Below are 6,011 nucleotides of genomic sequence, written 5' to 3'. Positions count from 1 at the left end.
AGTCCCTCCCTAGGAATAGGTGAGCTCAGACTAGTGGGGAGACAGACACCCCAGGGGAGCAGGAGGGAGAAGTTTCCTGGGTGGGTATGTACTTTCTGGACCTGTGAGATAAGCAGTGCCTGCTTGTCCAAGGACCCTAGTGCTTCTGACACTTTATGGAGCCTGAAAGTAGCACACACGCTTTCCTGTTGCTGTTTTCTTCTTTGTTTTGATTTTGGTTGCATATTCTTTGTCAGAGTATGAGACCGTTTTGTTTTTTGAAACAGGGTTTCTTTGTGTAGCCTTGGCTGTTCTGAACTCACTTCATAGACCAGGCTGGCCTTGAACTCAGAGATCCACATGCCTCTGCCTCCCGAGTGCTGGGATTAAAGGTGTGTGCTACCACGTCCAGCTAGAACACTCTCTTAACCACTGAGCCATCTCTCTTGTCTCCTCACCCACAAAACAACAACAACAACTAAAGAAAACCCCATCATGTTTTAAGTGCTTTTGCATAATTAAATTGCTTCTATTGCTTCTTAGACTATTCTTCGTCCAATTCAGTATATCAGCACATACTCTTATTTTTGTTTGTTTTGGTTTTTTTTTTTTTTTTTTAATAAGATAGGTTTGGAGATGGGTTTCTCTGTGTGGCCCCTGCTCTCCTGGAACTCACTCTGTAAACCAGGCTGGCCTTGAACTGAGAGATTAGCCTACCTCTGCCTCCCAAGTACTGGGATTAAAGGTGTGAGTCACCATGCCTGATTTAGTAACAAGCTTTTTGTTTGTTTGTTTTTCGAGACAAGGTTTCTGTGTAACAGCCCTGGCTGTCCTAGACGCACTTTGTAGACCAGGCTGGCCTTGAACTCACAGAGATCTGCCTGCCAGAGTGTTTGGATTGAAGGCATGCACCACCAAGCCCAGCTCAGTAACAAACTCTTAATTGCCTTTTTGGGACTTCATTTACAGTCAAGCTCCTGGGCTATGTAAAACATACATAAATTTGTATGCTTTCTTCCTATTCTTCTACTGTATGCTAAATTAATTCCTGGAGGTCAAAGCCATAGGCGTTAAGAACACTTGCTGCTCTTTTAGGGAACCCAAGTTCAGTTCCCATGATGAATGGCTCATGCCTGCCTGCAAATCCAGCTCAGGGCTTACACATTGGCTCCTGTGGGCACTTGCACTAATTTTGGCAGACATATAAATAAAAATAATAAAAATAAATCTTTATGGAAAAAAAAATCAGTTCCTGGACTCGACAGGGCCTCTGAGAGGATGGAGGTGAAGGAAGACAGAGAGATCCACAAAGACTAACTGGCCCAAGCAACCTTTTGTGCGTGTGTACAACAAACTCACCTCAACGTCTTCTGGTCCCTATATTTGTAAGTCAGCTAGGGAGTTCAGTCCTGCTTCTGACTGTTTTCTCTTCTAGGACAGTTAGCAAAATTAAAAGACGATTCCCTGGAGCAGGATGTGGTAGCACTTGCTATTCCATTCCTTGGAACATACCCAGAAGACGCTCCACCACACAACAAGGACATATGCTCAACCATGTTCATAGCTGCCTTATTCATAATAGCCAGAACATGGAAACAGCCTTAGTGTCCCTCAGTTGAAGAATGGATAAGGAAACTGTGGTGCATTTACACTATGGAATACTACTCAGCTATTAAAAAAGGAAATCCCAAAATGGGTGGGCAAATGGATGGGACTAGAAATGATCATACTGAGTGAGTTAACCCAGAAGCAGACAGAGTCACATGGTATATACTCACTTATAATTGGACACTAGCCCAAGAGGCATGAAACATGAAAGTCTTCACTTACCAGGAGATTGAGATAGCTGTGAGGACATCCTATTGGGACTCTAGATGAGAGAAGTATGGGAGAATGGGGAAACAGAAGGATCCAGAGGGTCCTAGAAACCTACAAGAACATCATCATGACGGGCGGATCTGGGCCCAGGGGTTCTGCTCAAACTACTGCATCAACCAAGAACAATGCATGCAGTAAACATCGAACCCTTTCTCAGATCTAGCCAATGGACAGGACATTCTCCACAGTTGAGTCGAGAGCGGGGAATGACGCGGACGTGAACTTGGGTACCCCCTATCTGACCACTTCCCCACGGTGAGGAAGCCTGGTGGCACTCAGAGAAACAATAAGCAGGCTACCAAGATGAGACTTGATAGCCTATGACCAGACAGTAAGGGAGGAGGGCCCCCTCGGTCACAGACATAGGGCAGGAGAATAGGGTGAAAGCGGGAGGGAGGAACAGGAGGATACAAGGGATGGGATAACAATTAAGATGTAATCTGAATAAATTAATTAAATAAAAAACCAAAACCAAAACACACACACAGAAAGATGGCTCCTTGTCATGTCCTCCCTGGTTCATCTTTTTTGTTGTTTTGCCTTTGAACCACACAGTTATGATCAAACTTTCATACATTTGAAGTATAACTGAGCATCTGCCTAAGTGCTCCAAGCACTATCATGATGCTTGAGACAGCAGGGAAGTAAGTAGGTAACTATCTCATGACAGCAATGTGTAATATGTATAAACACATGAGGACAGCGGTTTGAAAAAAACAAGTTCTCAGGAAAGACAGATCAGGGCAAGGAGAGGGAGTGAGGGAATGGTAGCTGCGCTATCACCATGGCCGGCACCCAACACCACCTTCAGCGCTGTCTGCTTCTTGAGACGTATGGCCTTGGCAGTCCTGGGAAACAGGGAGTTCCAAGCTGCACAAGGCTGACCCATGAACCAAGAGGATAGTACATGATGAAATGCAATTTTGGAGTATAGGTGACATTTATAGGGAACACACACACGCATGCACACGCGCGCGCGCGCGCACACACGCACACACACACACACACACACACACACACACACCATACTCACAAAACTCTAACTTCTAGTAGGATGAGAACATTTACTCTGAACCCAAATATGAGTGACCATGGTGCAGGAACAGTTGTAGCTTACCTCAAATTCCATTTTCCAATGTGAAAGCAGTTTCATTACATTTTTCTAGTAACAGCAAAGAAAATCAAGAATTAACACACTCTAAAAATATACTGGTGGAAACATTAGGAAGGTGGATTAAAAGAGAGGGAAGCCCTGCTAAGGCTCCCAGATGCTGTCTGATGACATCCTTGGGTTTTGATTGGTAGAAACTAAAAGTAGCTACTGAGAGGGCTAAAGACAGGCGAAGATGAAGTGTAAGAAGGCTCCGCTTCTAGAACAGTCCAACCTCTGCACACAGATGCTCTGTTCAGCCGGTCAGCTCTGTGACTAACTGAATCGGGTTCAGTGGACGGTGTAGCCTCTCTGGGGAAAGACTTTTTGCCCCGTGCATGTTAGCACATCTATTGATGACTTGTTCAGCTCGTGTTTGGGTAGCCATGTTTGTGAAACATCCCTAGAGGACACAGTAATGGAAGACAGCAAGAAGGGGTGTGGGAGGCTTTGGAGAGGGGAAAGGGAAGGGGGACAAGGATGTTATTAAGATCTCAAAAAATTTTTTTGTTTAAACCTTTGTGACTCCTACCTTACTGTCCTGTATTCCACTGCTCTAGGGAAAACCAGCTGCCACATTATAAGGGTGCTCGGGTAGGACCCTGGGCCTGCTCTCCAGTGTGTGTGTGTGTGTGTGTGTGTGTGTGTGCGCGCGCACACGCACTTCTTTTTAAGACAAGGTTTCTCTCTGTGTAGCCCTGTCTGTCCTGGACTCGCTTTGTAGACCAGGGTGGCCTCAAAATTCACAGAGATTCACCTGCCTTTGCCTCCCTGAGTGCTGGGATTAAAGGTGCACTGCGCCACTATGCCCAACAGGCCTGTTAGTAACATAGCTGAAGCCATATTTTTATTCAGTATCCATCTTTGTTCATAAGGTGAAATTAAGTTCAAATTTTCTTAGCTTCCTTCCTAGAACAAGTTACTCATAGCCCTGCTAGACCTAACAAGCCCTGCCAGAAGGTCAAGCTCGCCTTACATTTTACTACGACTCAATAGTGTCGTAAGGCGTGCTATTATCTCCACACTTGTCCACACTCCGGTTGCACTATTATCTCTTCATTTGGCTGTACTCTAGAAGACCCATGTGAATCTCAGAGAGCAAATTCAGGTCATTAGGCTTGGTGGCAAATGCCTTTACCAACTGAGCCATTTCAGCAGCTCCAAATCTTGAATACTTACTAAATGTTAATGTAAGGCCTACAAAAATCCAATTAAAAAAAATATACCTCCATAAACTAAGGCCTGAAAATATAATCAGATGAGTGTCGTCTTCATACGTCTCAAGTGCTAGAAATGTTGGGACTTCCCTATTTTTTTCTAATGGCCAGTGACACACATTCTCCAACAAGGCCACACCTCCTAGTCCTTCCCAAAGAGTTCCACCAACTTTGGACCAAGTAGTCAAATATATGATCCTATGGGGGCCCTTCTCATCCAAACCACTATAGTCAGCATCTTCCTGAAGGAGTCAGTCTCATTTAGCATCTTCCCATCAGCTACCTGACTTCACTCTCCTTGGCTATGCATTTTGTCTTGTTTTCTTAGGCAGAGTCTAAGGCTGGCCTCAAACTTGTAGCAATCCTCCTGCCTCACTCCATGCCTCATCCCCACAGTGCTGAGATTTTAAGTTTTAGGGTGTTTGTTTGCTTTGGAGACTTGGTCTAACTATATATCCTTGGCTGGCCTGAAATTCATTAAGTACACTAGGATGGCCTCAACCTGACCGAGAGCTGTCTGTCTCTGCCTCCCAAGTGATGGGATCTGGTAATGAGTATCTTATTGAAATAGAAATTCTCTCTGACCATACCTATGTCTCACTGTCAATAAAATGAGGCATATTTTATTCCTATTACATACACACATATACACTCCGTATCTCTCTTATCATTTTCCAGCTAGAAGGAAAAAAACTTATCTGTGAAGTATTTTGTAAGTAAAACTCAAACAAGTCATGTATGAGCCAGATGTGGTAGTGCACACCTTTAATCCTAGCACTCAGGGAGGCAGAGGAGGCAATCACTGTGAGTTGGAGGCCAACCTGGTCTACAAAGCGAGTCCAGGACAGCCAGGGCTACACAAAGGAACCCCCCAGACACACACAGCTCGTGTTTGGGTAGCCATGTTTGTGAGACATCCCTAGAGGGATGTGTGTGTGTGTGTGTGTGTGTGTGCGTGTGTGTGTGAGTGTGTGTGTAAAATAGCACTGCTTACTTTACTATAGAAAGGCTGCCAGGACACTAAAATATGGAATAGGAATAAACCACACAATGAAACAATTCTAAAATGATCTCTTCATTTTTAATTTCTAGAAAGGCAAGTTCACAGCACACTCCAAGCAATAGTTTGAGAAAGAATATGTCCAGAAAGAAAACAAAGTTTTAAATGATTGTTTCAAATGAGTTCTCTGGAATTCCTTTACAGCCAATAATTAGTCATCATTTAAGTCTTTGTTGCAGAGTAGCAAATATGTCAGAAGTGGGATGAGCTAGGTGAAGCCACACGCTTCTGAAACGCAGCTATAAGCAGTATAACAAAAACAACAATAAATAATCCTAGAAAGAACATATTTGGCATTTTAAAATAATGTTAAAAATCTTTGTAATATAAATTACATTTAGATTATTCTTTGTAACCAGACAGAAAGTTATGCTATTTAGGGTCCAATCTGCCTCCCAGAATGGGGGTAATGAAGTGAGAGCAAGCAACCAACGGTTTCCAGGACACTGCTCACCTTTTTGGAGCCCAGCCAAGTGTAAAGACTGGTGAAGAGATCAGATGGCTAAGGTAGTTGGTTAGCTCCTTACTTGAGTCATTCTGTATATAGGCTTTGTCTTCCACTTATTTAATAGCTCCAGTTACTTTGCTCTACTTTTCTCCAAAGGATTAGCAATCAATATATGAGCAATTTTAGGGAAATGTAAACTGAAATTTGTTTCACTGCTTTTAAAAAATGTATCAAATATGGTTCTTACATTCTTCCCAGCCAGATACTTTGCATTTTCAT

Source organism: Acomys russatus, chromosome 20 (genome assembly GCF_903995435.1).
Source record: "Acomys russatus chromosome 20, mAcoRus1.1, whole genome shotgun sequence".
NCBI lineage: Eukaryota > Metazoa > Chordata > Mammalia > Rodentia > Muridae > Acomys > Acomys russatus.
The sequence above is the reverse complement of the archived record's forward strand: the minus strand, read 5'-3'. Positions refer to the sequence as shown.